The sequence below is a fragment of the Pleurodeles waltl genome, chromosome 1_1 (genome assembly GCF_031143425.1).
Source record: "Pleurodeles waltl isolate 20211129_DDA chromosome 1_1, aPleWal1.hap1.20221129, whole genome shotgun sequence".
NCBI classification, from domain to species: domain Eukaryota; kingdom Metazoa; phylum Chordata; class Amphibia; order Caudata; family Salamandridae; genus Pleurodeles; species Pleurodeles waltl.
The window spans coordinates 172,361,466-172,384,345 of NC_090436.1; positions in this window are offsets into that span (position 1 = coordinate 172,361,466).

The following is a 22,880-nucleotide window of genomic DNA, read 5'->3' on the forward strand; positions in this document are numbered from 1 at the left end:
TCACCATCGATTTCCTCCAGTCCTGCTATATTGTGCTAATTATCTTTGCCAGCTATTATTAATCCAAGTTTAGGACTCCAATTATAGACACGTTCGCCTCCTTAAATGCCCCCAAGACCCTTATGAAGCTTTAATTCTTGCACCTACTGTATTAGCATTACCACCCTGGGCCTCGTCACATGTGACAGTGAACAGCACACAGCTGGGGAATCGCCTGCAGGACGTATTAGTTGTTACAGTAGTTTATTTTTCTTTTGGCAAATGAGAACCTTAAATCGGGCTCATTCTCCTATTAAGTCACTTATGTTTTAACTTCCCGAAGTCGTTACCACTAGTGTTATTTACTTGCTAAAAGGTAACATTACTTCATAAATAATAAAATGATATGTAAATAATGATGTGTGGAGCATAAAAGGTTGTGTGGCCTGTATTCCAGTGTTTGACTACTGTGCCTTTAGGAAGAATGAGGGGAAGAAGTGGTTTCTGCCACCCACTATAAAGGTTTTAGTTAAAACCTGTTAAAAAAGTAAAGTGCAATACAAGTCTTGGTGGCAGTACTTAAACGTTTTGGTTGGCATTCAGAACGCATGAATGAACTGCTAAAGTATTTACTCCCCTCACAATCTGATTCTCTTTTTAGATTAAAATAGAAGTTTCTAAATGTCATTGACCAAGAAGCTTAACATCAGATTTCCTCTTTTGCCACTGTCAAATAACATTTCAGATATTTTCTATGTAAAAACTGCTGGATGTTAAGTTTCAAGGAAAATATGTTCATCTGCGGTGTAGAAAATGCACTGCTGCTCTGTTTCTTAAATAAAAGAGGCAACGGGTTTCGCCTCAAATGACAATTCTATGAACTGACAATCTTTAAAAATCATCTTTCTGAAATTTTGCATTTCCAGAATTATGACTATTTTAACAATGCAAAATCCTTCCTTTATAAGCAGTCACCACACTTTCTGCAACACACTCAGGGCCTCATTCCAACCCTGGCGGTCATAGACCGCCAGGGTGGCTGTCCACCGAAGCACCGCCAACAGGCTGGCGGTGCTTCATGTGGAATTCCGACCGCAGCTGTAAAGCCGCGGTCGCCCAGCCGGGTCGGCGGTTTCCCGCCGGATTAGCCCCGGCTGTGAGAGTCCTCCATGGGGATTCCGACCCCCTTCCCGCCAGCCTGTTTCTGGCGGTTTTCACCGCCAGAAACAGGATGGCGGGAATGGGTGTCGTGGGGCCCCTGGGGGCCCCTGCACTGCCCATGCCACTTGCATGGGCAGTGCAGGGGCCACCTAACAGGGCCCCAGCATGATTTTCACTGTCTGCATAGCAGACAGTGAAAATCGCGACGGGTTCAACTGCACCCGTCGCACCCCTGCAACACCGCCGGCTCCATTCGGAGCCGGCTTCTGTGTTGCAGGGCCTTTCCCGCTGGGCCGGCGGGCGCTCCCTTGGCGGGCGCCCGCCGGCCCAGCGGGAAAGTATGAATGGCCTCCGCGGTCTTTTGACCGCGGAGCGGCCAATTGGTGGTTTCCGTTTGGCGGGCGGTGCCCGCCGCCCGCCAATATTGGAATGACCCCCTCAGTGTCCTAAACCAATAGGTACAGAAACTGATTAGTTTTCTATGTGGAGAGGCTGAATGAACTGATGTTTTAGTGTTCATAAATATTCAAAATAGACCCTCTTAGCTGGGAAATACGTTTACCCTTGTTAAATCTTATATCACATTTTAAATAAAAACCCAGGCATCACAGGGTCAAATTATTACAAATTATATCATGGTCGTGACACTAAAACTTGAATGCATAGCTAAATCTTAGCTTCTTTCGAATAATTACTAAGACAATAACCATTGGAAGTATTAATACAAGATTCTCGTGTCATACTTCAATGCTGTGCTCGGACTGATTAATACACACAAACATATAATGGCCACAGCAAAGTAATAGTTAACCATACAATCATTTGCAATGCAATCGGTCTCACAATTGGGAGAACTCTTGGCGTTGAAAATGAAAATGTCTTTTACTTTTGTTCTTTTTGTATGCAGTAGAGTGATGATATTTGCATAGCACTATTGTCATTCATATGACCTTACGGCGCTGGAGAACCAGACAATTGGAAATAGGTTATGAGGGAGGGAAGAAAAGAGTAATATTCTGGCTTAAAAAAAAAAGTAACAACATTCTAGAAAACGCAGACACTCATTAGAAATGCAAGACTAAGTAAATCATGTGAAATGTACGCAGCAACAACATGGTTACCTTAACACTTTCACACTTAGGGCCAGATTAAAGAGCCCCTAGCGCCTCTTTGCACGACATTAGCATGATTTATTTAACGCTAATGTGGCCCAACAAGGCCAAAATCACCACGTCATTAAGTGGTGCATGCATTGCACCACTTTGTAACCCTTTGTGCTACATTATGGCTGTGCCAGGCATAACATATGCAAAGGGGGCGTTCCCCCCTTAGGGGGTAGAAAAAAATTAAGCAAAGAAATCGAAGAGATGCTCAAAGCAGGCATTAAAAGGAGGAACATCAAAAAATTTTACGCTAATCCTGCAAAGCTCCGAACTAGTGTTAAAAATTCTGACGCTAGTTCCCTAACTACCGCCATGGTGTGCAGTATCTAAGATATGGTGTGCACATGGTGGTGCTAGGCGGACACTAAGGGGTGCAAGAAAAATGGTACTGCACTGGGTGCAACGCCACTTTTCTTAAATCAGGCCCTTAAAATTCAGAAATCAATGTGTGTTTTTGCCTGAAAAGTTAAGGACATGACTATAGGGCCCGGAAGGGACCCGTTTCAATGCCCATTGCTTATATCCTTACAAAACGTAAGCATTATAGTTTTTAAAAGACCACACCCCTGAACACAGAGCCGCGTACACTTTTTATAAACTAAAACAAGGAAAACATCTGATAAGGATCACGTTGATCGTTTTCCACCCTATGCATCACCCAGGTATTGCATTACCTCCAGGAATGGTGCACTCCCCCACCAGGAGAAAATAATGGGGGTTATTTACAATCGCCTTCTGCCACCAGTGTCACTTTTAATATGAGAAAAAATCACATACGGTGGCGCAAGAGGGTTGTTAATAAGCCCCAATGTTGTTCAAAGACAGACGAGAAAGTGAAAGTAGACTTTCAATAGCAAACACTGTTGTCATGCTAACGTGTGTGGTTGTGAATAAAACCAATCTGCCCTCTTTGCGACCACTCTGTCTTGCTTTATGTTTGCAATCGAGGGTCAGCAAAAAGGTGAAATGAGGGTGAAACGTGATTTGAAAAGCAGCAACAGGGAGAAGAGGATATGACGGAAAGGCCAGAGTTGCTGGAATTGGCTCTTAGGAACCGGGTTCAGGTAGCTTCAGCTACCAGTTGAGTTCGCGCTATAATTAGCTGCAAAAAATAAAGTCTTGGTGGGAGTGAAAATAGCCAACTAAGTGAAAAAGTGCATTGTTGCAGGCTGGATATAAACAAGCCATGCAGAGCGAAAGAAAGGCATGGCTGCCATACTTAAAGATAAAACATGGCAATCCGCACTGCAACAATTACAAAGAAAAGGTTCGCTCCATCAACAGATGAAGAAAGCAAGCAGAAGGACGCTGTAGTTGAGCGGTGCTCCTCTGTGAAAAAACGGAAGGGACGTGTCGCTGCGTGAACCATTTAGGAGGCAGCAAAGAAGAGTGAAACTGGACTAAATCAACATTAAGCAGCAGGTGGGAGCAAAGTCCTTTATTCAATACTACAGGTCTTCCAGACAGCACATGCGCCCTGCCTAGGCTCCCTTTGTTAAAAAAATATCTTGCATCTTGTCTTCTCACTTGGCGTGTCGTACAAGTCAATCTAAAAGTGGTGTTCAAGTTCTTTAGTGATTTGAATTATGAAATGGTTCAGTGGCTGGGATAGAGCTGAAAAACGCACAACGAAGAATTATAATTTTTTATTAGATGGCTTTGTTCCACCGAAGGCAGTAGCAATAGATGCCAATCCTATAGCAAACAGGCAAACTGCGTTAATAGATCAATACATTTTAATTTATATAGATTTTCGATTTTGTCATTAATTCAGATTCCGAAATTCTTCACAGAAGGTGGAGTCATTTATCCTTTCAAAGCTACTGAAAATACTCTGAACTGGAATTAACTAAATTATATTGAGAGGTTATTGGTGGCAGCAATAGATCTGGCTACCTTTGAGAGGCTATCAAAGATAATCAATGTTTCAGATGTTTGTCCCCTGTGTTCAAGAATAACACAATATTTTTTGTATTAAGACACATTGGGGGTTATTCTAACTTTGGAGGAGTGTTAATCCGTCCCAAAAGTGACGGTAAAGTGACGGATATACCACCAGCCGTATTACGAGTTCCATAGGATATAATGGACTCGTAATACGGCTGGTGGTAAATCCGTCACTTTTCTGTCACTTTTGGGACGGATTAACACCTCCTCCAAAGTTAGAATAACCCCCCTTTTTCTTTAACTGGAGTTTATGCGTTTCAAGATCTTCTGAATTGTATGTATCAATGTATTTATGTATGTGGTATTTCTATAGCTCAAACCTAGCCAAAAGTGCTGTACATGGACTAAAGTATGCACAACGTATTCCCAACTATTTTCTTCAGTATTTGTCTGTGGGTCCTATTCTTTAGTTGATCACCCACTTGATTGCTCAGTCTATTACATGTCCATGCAAGTTAGGTAACCAGCTACTTGGACACATCCAAATGTGCTCTTAATTTCACCCATTCAGGTTTTGTTCAGTGGCACTTTAATGTAATTCATGGCAAATCTATTATCATTTAAAACAACCATTAGCAAAGTTGGCTAGTATGATCTTTTTTATTTTTGTGCAAACATAAAAAAGGGGCATTAAAACCTTAAAAGTAATAAAGTAGCACACATATGTTTGCCAAAACAAAATTGATGACTCACCACAAAACCAAGCAAACAAAAGACATGAATGCAGAAAAGAAAGCAGAGTTCACCCTCCAGCCCTGCACTAATATGGACTACTTTTTAAGTAGATGCACACTTGTGCACAAGCAAACATGCAATCTCTCATAGAGAAGTGGGCAAATGGCAGATGTGGGCTGACCCATTGCTGCATACTGTATGCTGTGATGGGTGGAAATAAAAGGTGAATAACAATTGAAAAGACCAATGGATGAATCTGATGACTGGTTGCCACAATTTGTATACATGTATGCTGACTGATTGCCACTGTTTGCTTACATATATGTACATATTTTCATTACAAATGTTTTAGAAAACATAAGGCAGACAACAAAGCTAAAGCTTTCTCCTGATTACACCTAAAAACAGGATTCAAATGGGCTATCACACATAATAAAAGAATGCATGTTTCTCTTTGTTAGCATTAGTGCACAGAATTCTGGCTTGTTGATTGGTAGGATTACACCTTTCCGAAAGTGTGCATCCATGACACAAAAAGGTCATGCCTAGTGTTCAGTCCATCATGAAAACCTACCCCACAGCTTTCCTCTCAGAACTTATTTGAGAAAATGTTTCTTTATAAGTGAATTTGTATTCTTTACATTTTGTAAATGCATACCATGCCTTTTAAAAAAGGTGTTCAATGTTCTTGCCAGCAATGCATTATTTACTTGACAGTAATTTAATGCAGTTACTGCTGGAAAAAAATCACTAGGGATGACAGGCAAGTCTGCATGTGTAGATTTCCTCACGTGTAGATCGCACTTAACTGTAAAACTCCTTGTGCAAAGAAATCACCAAGCTGATGTGCATGTTTACATTTAGTCTTATGAGTCTCCACATCTTATTAAATTTGAAATTATTTTATTTTGTTAATTTTTATATAAATCTTTGTTTAATTAAACAAAGTGTACAGTGTCAATTGAGCGGAATTTGTTACAATATTGGATGCAAGTTCTATATTATTTTATTTGTGATTTATATTTTTTTAAATAAATTATCATTTACAATATATTGCAATAAAATATTTAAAATGATATGGAAACACTAAATTTAGAAAACGTTATTTTAAAATTAAGTATTTAATAATGATAATTAAATTAGTAGATCTAGAGTTATATTTAAAATGTTATTTAATGTAATGCATTTTATATGATTTCTTATGTATTAGGGTTCTTCCCTGCCTCCATTGGATTCTGTGTTTGCGTTACATTATCAGTGGTTGTCCATGTGTGGTGCTTGACATACTCAGAGGCTGGGATAGAGTACATTTAATTCTGTTTTGTCAGCGGTAATACTATTGTAGTAGATATAAATGTGTATTTGGGAACTGTACTTGTCATACTCATATGTATGTCATGGCTTACATTATCATTTCCCTTCCTACTCCACTCTTCAATTTCCCTTTACCCCATTTCCCCACCACTCCTCTTGTACCATATTTATTATTAAATCCTATCCTTAAATGTTCAGAGATCACCAACAGTAGTGGCAAAGCTATTGGTCAGAGGTTAGCAGGTCTGTAGATTGCATGTTGGAGTACCTAAGTGCACTGCTTTACAGACTCCAAAATAACTTTTGTGAACAGACACTTAACACACTATAACAGTGTTTGCCTCTATTGCTGTTTTTTTTTCATTCAAAAAGTGTATCCTCACTTCACATTTAAGTGAAAACTTTCTATCTTCTCACCACATGTGGCCTGGCTTACAGTAAAAAGTCTACACTTGTTTCTTTTGGCATGTACACATGTATAAATCGCATACACAAAAAACACATACAAACAATTACAGGGGAAAGAACATACCAACATTTTCCTCCCTACCTTCACCTATGCCTAACACAGCACTTACACCTAAAAAACTCTAAACATGTTGGGTGCAAATCAGAAAGCTATTCACAAGTATGTGTAGTTGGACTCCTGTAGGATTACTTCATGTACTCATAAATGTGATTTCCAAAGTTACAGGTGTTGATCTCTAGCTAAAGTGAGCCTATCTTTTATGGGTGGAGCTCTCTGCCAAGAATGCCTAGGATTTCACACACATAGGTTTATGTTATAGATGTAAATGTGGGAGTTGCAAGTGGTTTTGTCTGTAAAATGGACAGTATCTAATGCAGAGTGGAAAGAGGAAAAGGAAGATTAAGGAGGAGCACAAGGAGGAACATGAAAATACAAAAAAACTGATGCAAAAGGGTAAGTCAGTTGCATTTCACTTATGTTTCTCCCACAACTACTCCAGCAGTCCTACAACCCAAACAGACTCAAATCTGTTGCAGCCATGACTTGGTAGAAGCCACACACCCACATGATCACTCACATGTACTGCAAGGTAATCACACAAACCAGTGGAATAATACCACCGACTCAAAGACCTACACCTAAAAAAATAAAGTAAATGAAAGGAAAAAAATGTTAGTGTATCCTTGAATATTGTAGACACCGATACAAATCACATTGCAAAAGTCTAAACATCACTAATGCACATGCTTAGAAAATTGCGAAGATGTGAATTGTTAATGAACTATATAAACCAACATGACTCATCTCACAAACACACACACTGACACACAGCATAACTGGGGCTGGTGTCTGGCACCACAACATTTTGCAGCACAAGGGAAAGATGGCAGAATCCATGATGCAAGGTATATTTTTGTACATTAATTTGTGATGATTGTCAGGCATGTGTTATTTTCCTCAGGTGATGCCTGTTTCTCTATTCTTTTTAATTCAAAGCTTAACCGCAGACAAAGCTCTCTATGTTTGCCATGTTGAAGTTCATTTGGCCGATTTACACATAAAATACACCTAGGTTAGCAGAAGTAACTTTGCAGTCGTATTTTGAGTTGTACATATCGCCACCCCTTGAGTTAGTGAGTGAGGACATGCATTAATACTACTGGGCCTAAATTTCCTCTGCTTTTTTGAGAATTGCATTTAGGTAGAAATTGATGACCAAGTACATGCATAAACATATATGCGTGTAAATCTCTGCATGTAGAATTATCTTTCTGAATTGCTGCCTTTGTCACTACTTGTTGTCTCAGTCACTCAATTGGAGTCACTGCAAAGGTAGTTGTTACCTGTTTAGTAGGGCCTGACTAGCCATTTATCTCATCAGCTATTTCTCTAGAGGGGCTGGTGCCATTGAAGACCAGTTTTGCCACTGGTGCCTCTTTCACTCTGTAAAGCTCCCTGGGAATTATTACTGCAGGCCCAGTGGGGCCATAAGAAGAGAGAGGACAATGTGTGGGAAATAGAGCGGGAGGTAGGAAGTAAAAAGAAAGGAGATGGCTAAGAAAGAAAGGGGGAAGAGACGGAATGGACTGAAGAAGAGAGCTAGAGAATGGATGGAAGAAAGAAAAGAAAGAAAGAGAAAGAAAGAAGGATGTGAGCAGGCTAATTTGAACATTTTTACCAGGTTTTTTTTTAATTCCCAGTCCTACTCTGATCCTTTGCTCTCCTGCTAGTGACAGGTGAAAGCTCTATTGAACACCATATTGAGAGTTACTAGTAGTGCAAAGGTCATTTCAGCTTTTGTGGGCCAGAATAAAGCAGAAACAATGGAGTCGCCTTCTGCTTTGCCAAGCCAAGGCCAAATATTCGATTGTTTATATGAGTTTAGTTCCATGATGCAGCTCTTGGTTCCATGGTGAAAGAGTGCCAACAGGTCCTCTATTCCACTCAGGCATTGCAAACCGAGTAGCAAACACCACTTATTTTTGAAAGGCAAACTAACAATGCGGAGGTCTGCCTTCAGAAATTAAAACTATTTTTTTTATGATCCTGACAAGCTGGGGGGTTTCTCCCGGTGCATGGTACACATGTGTTCACTTGTCCTGCCTAGAACCACCATGGTTCAAAGTGCAGGACTACACAGGAAAAAGCAGGGAGAGCCTTTAGAGAGGTGGGTCAGACACCATACATATTGCTATGTGCCCTGCTGAGATGTTGTACCACCACTGAGGCGGGCAGTGACAGTCTGACAGTCACAAAAACATAATTTCATGATTTATAAATGAAGCAGGGAATGTGGCAAGTGGATGGTCAGAACATGCGCTAATTTTTGGCCCTTTGTATTTTTCCAAAAGGATCAGTGCAAAGTGATATAAAGAGTTCCATTAAAAGTTAAAACATTTGCCTCTGTCACAGCCAAACATTATTTGTCGATGCTTCCCATATGTAAAAAGGAGAGATAATAATTTCAGTGGTACAAATTTAAACCAGCACGGATGTTTCTGTGCCTTTGTATGTTTCAACGCACAACGGAAATTCCAACCTAAAAATGTTTAATGAAAGGTAACAAGGTGTGATTACCTTAATAATTGAACGTGACGTGATTTATGATGCGGCTGATACTGTGAACCTGCGCAATTTATATTTTTGCCACTCATACGGGGATTTTTTTGTAAGGTGTACTTAATTCACATAAAAAAAACATTGTCTCCTCTGCACGAAGCACTAGCACCCGGTACACAAAGTTTATACAGCGCCTATTTTCGCAAATCTGTGAAAGGAGTGTGCAGAGGAATGCCAGCGAGTCGAGTCAGTATCAGTGTAGGGGAATCTGAGGAGATGAAGCATGCTTAATGTAATTACACATCCACTTCTTGTGATGTACAGCCACGTGGAGCATCACTAATCTCCAAACAGATACCTGCAGGGAAGAGGGCCGAGAACAGCTGTTTGGACAACAAGAAACCTTGCACATGGACTCGCAGGTAGTACGGAGGGCATTCGGCTCAGCGACTCCCGAGTCAGGGTTTGGCCTCCCAGTCGAAGAAGGGTGAAGAAATAAGCACAGGTTTCAGTATGAAAGCACATTCGCGCCTGACACAAATCCGAATGCCTGCTCATTTATAATGGTGAGGATCTCCAGGGCTGCCATTATTGAAAAGGACATATAGTAAAATGAGGGATGACTTATTTAATTGAGTGTGCTGAACTTCATCCCGTTGTGGGTGAGAGTATTTTTTCCATGATAATTGGATTTGGAGGGCGAGCTGTTCATTCAAAGCCAGAGTCTTACACGTGTGTATTTATGACAACAAGTCCTGAATTCATTTCCCATTTTCAACAGAGGAGAGCACATTTTCATATAACTAATCAATTCTGGTCTTCCTGAAATTATGTACCTGTCTTAAAGCAATGTACCCGCAAATGGTTAAGCATCAGCATCAACAAATCAGTTTATATTTTGCACTCATAATGACTACAAAATAATAAAAGGCCTTTGCTATCATATTAATATATGTTAATAATCTACATTTTGTCCATGCTAAGATATGTTTAATAGTAGTTATCATGGGTTGAGATCCTAATTCACAGTTCAACTAAAACAACTTAACTAATTGTCAATTGCTCTAATTTTAGGTTTTTATCACAAGATCAGCATTATATTTCCCAGAGCAGAGGAGAGTGATTTCAGTTCTGTTATTTATGGCACTAATTCATGAGGCTTTTCCATAAGTGAGTGAGACTTACTTCAGGGAAAGTTCATAATTTGCATAAATTAGAGGCAATCACAAAACTAGGCACCTCTAATTTAAACATGAAAACATTCAAAAAAGTCTATGGGCCTGATGTACAAAGTGCTTTTTGGTCGCAAAAGCGGCAGTTTGTTAAAACATACACAGCGTGTCAGCAAAATTACAAGTTGCAAATTAGTAAAGGTACTTTGCAAAGCCTTTATGTAATGTTCCCTGCATTCCTACGTTTTTTAAAGCAGCTCATGTCCCTTTAAGAAAAAAAGCTGACTTGCAGAAACTTCTAATTCTGCTCAGAGGTCTGTGTCCCTCACAGGGCTCCACCCCTGCATCCTTAGGCATTTGTAAGGTGACACAAATGTCCTTCTACCTTGTTCATTTGCTAATATGTACAAGGAAGGTTTTGTGACCTACTCGACAAATGCACTGCAATGCATTGGTTAGAACATACTCACATCATAAAATGAAGAGCCAGTCTCAAAGCAGTCAGGATTAAAAAAACACTGACTGGTTTGATACCTGCCTTTTTATATGGGTCTCTAAGTTACTTAGGGACTGATTTAGGCTTTGGTGGAATCGGTACTCTGTAACAGTGGTGACAGAGTGCCCTCTCTGTCAAAGCAAAGTTCAACCCACCTCATTTAGATTTGGGCAGAACTTCCGTATGTAGATGCACCACCTAGAAACACTTCTGACAGTGCAATGCAGTAAGTGTAGTTGAAGATTAGGCCATGTGTTCACCCACCCTATTCAGAGTGGGTGAACATGGGCCAGTTTTCACTGCTGGAGGAAATAGCCACTGAAAACTTGCAAAATTACCCCCATGACATTGGAAAAAGTCTCCCAAGACAAGGGGGGGGGGTCACAGTTTTTTTATTGTCAAAAAGAAAATCCATCTTTAGGATTTTGTTTTTGAAAATAAAAAATATTTAAAGTTTGACTGACATGTTAATGGAGTCTTCATTAAACCTTTAATGCTTTACAGGCCCCACAGTGACAGCAACTGTTGTAAATGCAAAAGATATCTACTGAGCTGGCAAGCATCCCTAAGTTTGGTGGAGGAGTACCCGTGCCAAGGCAGGAGTAAAACTACCTTCCATGGTGACGGTACTTAATCCGTCCGCCACAGTGTAAATCAGGACGTTAGTCAGGGATAGGATATTAATTTTTGTAACAGAGTAGGATTTCCAAGGTGTGAAGCTATGAAGGCACAGAAGGACTAGGATAAAAAGTGGAGTGAATTAACTAATACATTTGAAATTCACAAGGAATCTAGAAATGAGTGGCAGGTAGGAGACCATGTTTTTACTTGAGAAAGGAAGAGTGAAATAGAAACAAAAGGCCAAGTGTTTAAATTCTTAAACTTGCGCATGAATATGTTAAATAAAAACAATTTAAGCGCAACAAGGTGTAAAAAATTAGGAATAACTCAGTTACCTTCATGAACACCCAACATTGCCTCCCAGTATTTATACAATGCCCAGGTTATGCACGCCTGCTGTCAAAGACACTATTTGTGAAAGTCGTAACATTCCTACATGAGTAAGGAAAATGTACAATTAATGTATTTTTGCAAAGTATTTTTTGTTTGAGCTCCATATGTTTACAGGAGATATGGCCTAATGGCTAGAGTTGCTGACTTTAGAACCTAGTGGACAAGGCTCAATTGCTGGCTTCATCTCAACAAACTGTGATTCTGGGCAAATTGCTTCATCTACCTATTCCTTGAAAAAGGAAAATAATATCTGTAATTTAGTTTGGTTCTGTTGTCAAGTGCTTTAATGCCCTTGGGCAAGGTTTGCACTATAAACTAATTGGAAAAAGTAGACAATTTGATTCATTATGGCCTCTGTAATTTATTAACTATTTTCAAATTAAAGAACAGCAAATCACAACAAAATATAAAAGTGTCCCCTACTCTGCTCTATTTAGTGGCCTTTTCTTCTTCATAGTATGCTTCTTTTTGACAATTATCTTTCACTTTCCAGATGTTTATTGGGCTTTCATTACCACTTCCTTTTTAATCACAATATTACACACACTTAGATGAGAGTTGTTTTGTTTTTTCCTCACTTACATGCATTAGAAATTGGGCTTATGCTAACATAAATCTGTGTTTATATTGTCCTCCATTTTGAATTTCTGTCGTAGATTATCATGGGATTACTGTTTTGAGTTCTAAATAAAGAAGTGCAAGTCTACCGTAACAGAAAGAATTGAACGTCTCAGAGACCTTTTCCAGAGCTGTGCTAAACCAAGGACATTCTACCTGTCTAGGGTATCGGTAGACAATATCTCAACTAGAGACCATGAATAAACTGTGAGAACGGCTATATCCCATGCACTTCTATCTTCAAATGTATTCCGCAGTAATTTTTTTCCTCTTGAGTGTTCCTTATGCATATCCTGAGAACCATGTGCTCTTGCAGAACTGTATAAAAGTCTTTGTCTAAAGTCCTACAAAAGAATGTGCATTTCTCTATACCAAGAGGCCCTTTACTTCCCATCGTTTGAATGGAAATCTAAACCAGATTTCACATAGATCTTTACTGAGTTCTTTGTACTTATGAGTTATAACCTTTGCTGCTAATCCTATTGATGGCAAATGTCATGTATTTTGCATACAAGCTCTTTATATAAAAATAATTTTAACTAGTCACTTGTGTCTGTCATCCTATCGAGAATGCCTCTGTACTGATATTTGAACTTAATTTCTAATTTATTTTGATGGGTCCAATCGGGAAGCACCAAAGCCTGTATTGGGACTACACCGCTCCTGGTCCTAGCCACTGGCATGCTCTTTGGTATGACCATTTAGTACAGATTTGCGTGCAGGCACCTGCAATTAGCATTAGAATCAATTAAAACTGTAGCTTAAACAGCAAACATTGTGTTTGATTGTTTGAAGTCCATAACGGGATAACCACATAGAGGGGAAGTATATTTAGGCAGAGATCAATTTTGAAGTGGAACAATAATAAATAAAACATTTATGCTCCGCACGGTGTGTTTCACAAGAAGTTATATGGAATTGTGCTAAGTATAAATATTTATTATACATGAAAGGGTGGTTATAATGAACAAGGTTGTATAAAGCGTGACCGCAGCTATGAGAAGTATTGCAGCACAAAATGTGCAGAAATGCAATAGGATGGAGCCATTCATTCATTACATAACATTGCTTACATTATATGAGGGAGTGTATATGTAATGTAAACTTTTCAAAGGCAAAATGATCTGGAAGAGACTCAGGTCAAGATGCCGTTACTGGTAATTAAACGTGGTTTATGAGTTAGAGTAAGTTAACCCCTTACTGGTAAATATATATATTTGACCAATCCTGTAATGTCTCACAGGGGCACAGCCCCTTCTGATTCCTCTTGGTGCAAAATGCCTACATCGGGTATCCTTAAGGGATAAAAAGCTGTGACTTAAAAATGTCACTTCCCATCCACCCTGAAATTTAAAATTAATAATGAGTGCCTTACCAGTTTGAAACACAAGCACAGCTGTGGTGATGGCTTTGTAACTTTACCAGTGAAAAGCAGAAACTGTTTCCAGCGATATGTCCAAACTTTACATGAATAATAAACAATACCCTTTTAAAAAGGTGGATCCTTGAAAAAATAGAAACAATGCAGATGATTATTCCACTCTCTCGAAGCACAATCTACTGTACTTCTCAACATTATCCCTTTCTCATAAATCCTGGAAATATGTTGCATTGCATCTTTAGACCCTCACAATTACTAACAGACTACTTAAGCACTGATGGGCACCTCAGCCTGCACCACAGCTCCAGGGCTGCCATATAGCTCTGTCCCTTCCCTACCCCAGCTGTCTCTCTATTTTGCAAATCCTTAAGGAATCCTCACCCAAGCATCCACAATTAAGTGATGATACTGACAAGGGTATCAGCTGCTTGGGCCTGCTGGGCTAGAGAAACACAGGGCAATAACACTAGCCATCGTTTTAGCATGTGTTCTACACACACTGCTGCCACACTCTATATGCCCAATCTCAGATTCTCGCCTAGGTCACATAATGGCAGATACCATAACAACAAATCATAAACAACAATTTCATCCATACAAGACTCACTAGCATGCACAACTCACATAAAGAACAAACCACTAAACTCATGCTCACATCACACACTCTGTACACTCTACAGTGTTGTTAAGACCCTCTTTTCGTTATCACACCCTTCCCTTCACTTCATCTAAAGCAGTAATCATTCCGTCCATCAAGAGAGCCAGGAGAGAAGGCAGAGCTTTCTCTTATCCTGATTTATCATGCTGCCAAACTTTGTATCTCCTTGCCCTGTCATGATCTGGGGGTCACTCCCCCCAGCCACAAGGGTCAGATTTTCAACCTGGTTCAACTAAAATCTGTAGATGGTGTTTCTGGTCACAAAAAGTCCCTCTAGATGAGTTCAGGAACATAGCAGCACTCCACACCCTCTTTCACAAATCAATAACACACTCAAAATAGGATTAGGAGGCGGGAACAACATTTTAAAAAGTTTATTTCTAAAACCTAAGTCTGGTGCATAAAATATGAACGGTAACCACATAAAATGTGAAAAGAAATGCAGTACAGAAATGCATGGCATTGCCAGTGAAAACAATAGGGATAGTCCTAACATAGTACTAAGGGCCAGATGTAGGTAGCCGTTTGCATGGTGCAAACTGCGAAAATCGCAGTTTGCGCCATGCAAACAGCCTAACGCGATGCTCATTCACAAATTGCGAGTCGGTACCGACTCGCAATTTGTGTATGCGACTCGCAAATAGGAAGGGGTGTTCCCTTCCTATTTGCGACTCGCATCGCAATTCAGAATTGCTTGGTGACCGCGAATGCGGTCGCAAAGCAACTCGCAGTTACCACCAGTGTCACACTGGTGGTAACTCATTCACAAAAGGGAAGTGGTCCCCATGGGACCCCTTCCCCTTTGTGAATGTGGGCATAAAGGTTTTTTCAGAGCAGGCAGTGGTCCTATGGACCACTGCCTACTCTGAAAAAACGAAATCAAATTGTTTCGGCATTTTTTTTCATTTTGCAACTCGTTTTACTTTAAGGAAAACGGGCTGCAAAATGAAAAAAAACTGCTTTATTTAAAAAGCAGTCACAGACATGTAGGGCTGCTGACTCCAGCAGGCCACCATCCCTGTGAGTGCAGGGACTCGCTACGGGGTCGCAAAATGCGACCCACCTCATTAATATTGATGAGGTGGGTCTTTGCAACCCCACAGCGAGTCGCAGACTCGCAATTTCCGAGTCGCAATCTCGGAGTTTGCTACATGTGGCCCTAAGTTCCTAGAATCTTAGCACTCTATCACTACTTCTAAGCGTCATGCTAAAATTTAGCAGAAGCAAAAAACGGCAAGCCTATCAATTAAGATGGATCACACAGCTTATCTTTTCAAAGTAAGAAATAAGTGATTTGCAATTCTCTATCACATCGCTTGTTTGGGAACAATAATACATGTAGACACTTTAGCCTCCTCTGCAAGTGTCCATATAACCTTGGCAGCAACCATAACTTAAACAACAAACATATGTCAGCCCAGATAAGAGGTGGACATGTAGCTAACACTTCTACACATCTAAACTTCACTCTTTTAAATAAAAACAGATAAAAGAGCCCGAGGCACCCATACAACAAACTTAGAAGATATTTAAATGTGCCCTGTCACATCAGAACAATGTCCAAACACTATACTTTCAGAAAAGCATTCAAAACATTTCTATTCTGAGCTTTTTCCACTTCATCAGGTGCCACATGCTTATATGTCCATCCTAGCACCAGGACACTTCAAGGTTATTGTGCAATTTATAAAATAACATCACAATGTTACATATAATCAATGACATACTATTATGGAAAACAATATTGACTCACAAAAATATCACCCACAAAAATTGGTCACAAAAATATTGCCATCCAATACATAATTAAAAAAACTGTTATTAATGACCAAAATATCAATGTAAAAAATACCTATTTTTAGCAATTTCAGAAACACATATTTGTTACCTTTAGAAACTATATAAAATATCAAAATGAACATTATCGACCACAATAATATCTCTGAAAATAATCCAAAATATAAAAAAATCTTATTTGCATTACATCACAGATAATATTAATGCATAGAAATATATGTATAAACATGTATCTACACCATCAAAGTACATTATTAAAATAATATTACATTGTAATTAACATTAAACACATAAAATAAACATGTTATTTTACAATACAAAAACTAATTAAAATAAATATGAGGCAAATAAAATAAATATATTAAACGTTGTAAGCATTAAAATGTAACATTCAACATTAAAAATATATTCACAACAATAAAAAGTAACATAAACGTATTTCAAATAGAAACAGAAACTCTAATTATCGTCTAAATCAAACTTAACAAACACTAAGCAATAAATATGTTTGCAAAGCAAACTAACCAATAAAAATACTTGAATAATTAAGAAGCAATATAAAAGTGAGAGAGAATTATCTACTTTTAGCCAAAAAATACTAAACCTGCATGAGATCAACACTCTACCAGATTCCCAACAGAACACCAAGGATCAAGAAAGAATCTGAAATGTATTAACTTTTTTCTGGAAGGTTATGTGAAGATTTCTCAAATGGCATCAAAGTTATAAGGAAAAACCAAAAATGTTATTTCTATGGAAACATGGTTCTGACTTTATCTATCTATCTATCTATCTATCTATGGATACATAAATATAGGTGCAGGTATAGATGTATAAGTACATAATTTATATGTACATACATTTAGCACTATCACATTTAAAAATAGTTGTTTTTTAAATGTCATTATACGCTATTCACAGAAAAAGTATAATAAACATTTAAACTTATTTTTAGAACATTTAAAGTAGTTAATTACAAACAAAGGTTCACACCAGGTTTACAACAAATAATAAAAAAAAAAAGCTAGAGAGGATGGTTAATTGTTAATTTTTTTAATTAATATTTATAATTTGAATATACATGATTTAATTATTTTATTATTTAATATACATTTACTTTGAAGAACTAAGGTGTTGTAACATATTGTTTTTATTTGCTGTAGGTTCATTTTAATTAATATTAATTATTATACATGCATATTTCACTCTAAATTACACTCATTTATTTTTTAACTAAATAAACTTTATTACATTTCTGCACACTTTCTGCAAATGGAGATCAACACACCGGTGGCGTAGAAAGTTATTTGTACTAATTTACATTCATTCATTCGTAATACAGTCATAGAGGGTTCCATACCCTGATCTGAGGGGATGGAGAAGTGAAAGTTCTCCACCTAGATGCAAATCTCCATTTGAAAATTGTGAGAAGCAACAAAGTAGAGTCACAGCAAGATGTACGAGTAGATCTGTACATGAGTAGAGCTACACATTTAAATTAACCTCTGTGAAACTGGTCACATTATCTATCTATCTGTCTATCTATCTGACTGTCTACCTCTCCATTCTGATTTCTCACCCTCTCTCTCGCTCACCCTTTGTACACATACATCCGTCACCCTTCCAAGTGATTTGCTTTCAATTAAATGCAATGCATTGACATTGATTCAATTATTCGTTCACAGTCATAATTGATTTATAATCATCAAATACTTCTCTTGCATCATGGCACAGCAAATCAAAAGGTGATATAATGTCCCATGAAAAGCTAAATTAGCAAAAAGGAGGACTAGAACCCGGATCGGCCAATTTAATAGCCATTGAGACATCTGAACACATCTTGACATGTAAAAATCAAAATGGTACTTGCACCTACGAAAGGCTAAAGGCCGAACTCAGGTTGTCTTGTTAGCATGTGAATGTATGAGGTTTCAAGCGACTTCAGTTACGCAAAAAACAAAGTCAGAGATGCCCTTGCCTATTAAGGAGTTTGAAAGCATGCGGTGTATGAATACAAATACGTAACGCCTTTTAATTTCGACAGTGTGTTCCCTGTTTGTAGGGACCTGCCTTACCTTGTGCCAAGCAGTGCTTGATAAATCTTGCACTTATCTGCCAGTAGCACTTGTGCCAGGCTATTATTTGGTATTAAGTAGTGGAGGGGGAATAGGCAGGTTCCTTGTGACAGACAGCTCTGCAGATTGCAGATGCACCATGAGGGAAGAGGCAGCGCCAGATTTGCAGATCAGCCTCCAGCGTTGAATCAGGTCCCAAATAACTCTAATTCGATCACTTAGAAGAATACTTCAGTTTGTGTCACAAGGAGCATGCATCCCAATTAGAAACACTGCACATTTGAAAACATAAGTAATTATGGGCACAGGTCAGACTTTAGAAGTAATAGCAGTACGTTTTTGTCTATCAGGGACAGAATACACCTTGTGAACAAACGGAGCATATACACAGTTGTTAATAATGCAGCAGGTGCAGTGTCACCAGGGCCCAGGGATGTGAGGGGCCCACTACATACTATTTTTGGCTATCTTTTACCACTGTTTACAGTGGCAAGATGCATGGTCCCGGACGGCTATAGATGCACCTATATCACCTTTACCGGACAGAAATCCTGCAGCAAATGATCTTCTCACCAGCACAGGTGCAAACTCGAGGCCTGTGCTTGGGGGAATACAGCAGTGAAAGGAACAACGATGGTGTGCAGCCACCACTCTGTCTTTCATGGTATGTGAACGAACATGACAACAGAGAAAGGACAGACACCCCCCCAAAGGTGGTACAGTCTATGAAGGAACTCTCAATGCTCACTCAAAAAGGTGCATTAAAGGGAGGCAAAGTTAGTGGGCCCAACAAGATCATATTTGCCCCTGATGTGGTTTTCCTCATTTGTATGGGGCACATCTGCATGCAAATGAGGAAAAGCCCCTTGACCCTGCATGAGTGCAAAATATTCAGAGATTGTGGAGTACAAGAGACCATAGTCCTTTCTGTAAAACAAAAAGTGTTTTTAAGTGCAAAAAGTGGGTGGACACAGGCTGTACCCTCGAGCACTTTTCTATTTCAGCTCCATTTACCTTTTAATATATATATATGTATATATAAATATAAGGCAGGAGGAACAGCCTGAGGGATGTGGGAGTGAGTGCTTATTATCATTTTTTTAATCCAAATTCCCACAAGAGTGGTCTCAACTAAGTTTAATTTATTAAGATACAATATTGAAACAGTTACAATCAGGATTGTATCATGTTTATATTATCGCTTTGTTTAAAAAAAAAATCTTTTTGAAGTATTAACCTTGCGTGTAAGACCTAACAGGAGTGGGGCACTTCTACATCTATCACTGTCCCCTACTATGACTGTAACATGAGGGCCAGTGGTAGATGCGGGGAAGGGGGAATTGGAGAAGGGAAAAAACAGAGATGCACAACTTCACGCTCTGCCTCACCACTTCTGGGGTCAAGAACATCTTCATTTTGTAGTTGATCTCTATAACAAAATGAAATGTCTTAAGTAACATCTCTGGACTACTAAATATAACTATAATTTTGAATTGACATACGTTAGCAATATCTCTGCATGCATCAATAGGCAACTGGTAATTTCTATAAAGTAAATACCTATAAACTCACACCTTCCCTCTGTTTCGAGCAACTACCTCAAGTTGTGTCACTATAAGCCCTTTTGTGAAAGGTGAGCATAGGTTCTACTTGCTTGAAAAAGTGAAAGATAGAGGACACCATGAACATATTGTTATTCCCTACACTTAGCAATATATAAACATGCTTTAAAATCTAATAGCTGGTACCCAATGTTCCTTACTATATATACACGTGCAATAAACTATTACAAATATGTCCTGTTACACTACAGTAACCCTTAGCAAAGCATCCAACCTCAGATCTTATGAGTTTAATGTAAATGCACAAGAAAAACTTTAAAGTTTGATTTTGACCACACACAATTTTGAGATACTACATATAATCCTAAATGTCCAGAGTACAAATCTTTAGAAAACAAAAGGTCTTAATATTTGAAAACCATCATCTGTTCGGTCCTGGATGCTGCAACAGTGTAGCACAACTGTATAGCAAAGACACCATGCTCCACAAGGAAAGTAACACCTAAAGAACCAAGATAACCCTTGTCTCTCTAGATATGCCAGTGTTTATAACTTACTATTAAACATAGTTCATTTTTTATGCTCCCCCATGCATAACATTTACCACAAGTCAGTGCCAGCACTCTGAATGAACAAAATAATGTAACCACTGAAAGGCATTCAGTGTGGATGGTTTCAAGATACTGCTCTTTTGCATTTACACCAGATTTAAGGGTAATCAGAACCTTCAGCCCCGTTTTCCGATACATTGTACCGCAGTAAAGTTTGGAAAAGAGTTAATAGGAGGTGCCTGGATGACTTTGAAGTGTGCTGAAGTGAGTGACAATAGCCTTCAAGTGGGACTGGATGTTGGCAATAGATTTGGAGAGGAAAGGAGAACTCCATAGATAACCTTTGTTCAGTGAGCCTGGATTTTAGTTCGCAAATGACTTTAGGTCCATTTTGTACCACATGCGGCAGAAATAACGTCATAGTGTAGTAAAAATAGAAATGGGTAGTGTGGGGATATTTATAAATTAAATATATTAATGGCTGCTTTTCAGCCCCACTTTTAAGCTTGCATTGAACCATAAGATACAAGAGGACTTTCTGCTGCCTAACAGAAAAGAACTGGAAGAGTTTACCCCTCCATATTTATTGAATATCTCCTTTGAGAGCTTGGCCAGCCAAAGTATTGATCTCATCGATGGGGGTATTTACACATACCTCTGTTGGGAGGACTGCTTGGTGGAGAAGTCTTACTCAAAAGGCTACATTGGGAAAACCTGAAGATGTCCTAAAACTAGAAGAATTTACTCAATAAACAAATCGTACACAAACATAACAGAATTTATTAGAACCAAATACACCTCTTGGGACAGCAGGACAAGATGGTGCTACAGCTTTAAACTGAACTTCATTAAACACCTTATTCAGTGTTGTCACTGGTATCTTTCATTAGTACCAAGATACACCAAAGTATGTCACCACAATTGTATTTTCTTTTTTTCAAGAGGTCTCCACAATTAAAATTGCTAAAATTAATATTAGTCAATATGGAATGTAAGTTTTGCGCAGGCTCCGGGAATAGTAACCCTCCATCTTTGTTCAGTGTGATTGAGCCAACACTGAGAAACTGTGTCAGTCCTGGATTTTAGTATCAGTGTCTTTACACTTTAGAATATTTGAACTTGCACCAGCATCCGCATTTGACCTGGATTTTGGACTGTTTCAATTCAGAGCTCAACTCTTGCAAGTCTGGGTCCTTGTCACTTTGTGCTAATTACATCTCAAATCAAAATCATACTAATGGGTATCGCCAACTGCTTAACCCATTCAGATTGGTTCGAAAGAGAAAAATTCTCGAAATCACGAAAGGGTTTTCGTTCATTCCAAAAGACTTCCATCTGATTATTGTGTCTTTTGGGGTGTTTCAGATGTATCCCACTGATCAGCTTTGGCAGTTGTTAACTGTTAGTCTTTAGGGATAGTTTCCGGACTTCCTATTACTCAATCCCTTTCAACCGTATTTTTTAGATATTAAATGTTTAACATATTCTTAAATCTGGGTTTAATCGTTAAATTTTGTATTATTGATCATGTTATTTGATTTTGCTGTTACAAATAAGACATCACATATCTGGTGCCAAACTTCCTTGATGCATTATTGCTCCAGCCTAGCTATCGAAATTGAGCCCAGGTTCTCTTAGAGTAAGTGCTTGCCCTCTTGGCACCAAGAATTCTATTCTTTTCATATCAGTTGAGTTTCTACAGCAAGATAGATGAGGTGGAAGTGGGGGGAGATAAATGGGGTGGTAAAGGGACATGGCTAGGCCAGCATCACCAATCAATTGGATAAATTGAGGGGCTTAACATTTTTAGATCTCTCCTGAGATGTCCAAGGAAGTGAAGCTAAAAGTGTACGATTTGAACAAAGCAGAGAAAGTAGAAAACAAGGAAAAAAGGATATTTCAAGAGGCAATCTGGATAGAGACAAAAGTGAGCAGAAACCAAGGAGTCAAGAATATATAATGGAGAAAGGAAAGACAAAAGGAGGAAATAGGCAAGCAGACAAGGTATCATGGAACATTATTAGTTTCCAGTATGCTCCTAATTTCTTGGTTCCCCACCAACACAGAAATGAAGAACTTGGGGCAATCAGACCTGTTCAGTGGAGACAGCAGGGGAAATGAAAAGATGGCAGTTCAGAACATGTTCAGTATGGTGTGTCCCCAGAATATCCATGGTACAAAAAGTCATGACCCGAATATTGCGGTGAGAATATCAAAAACTAAAGAAGATTTTCTATACCTAACTCTACATGTATGTGCTTGATGATATGTAGACATATTTTCAATGAA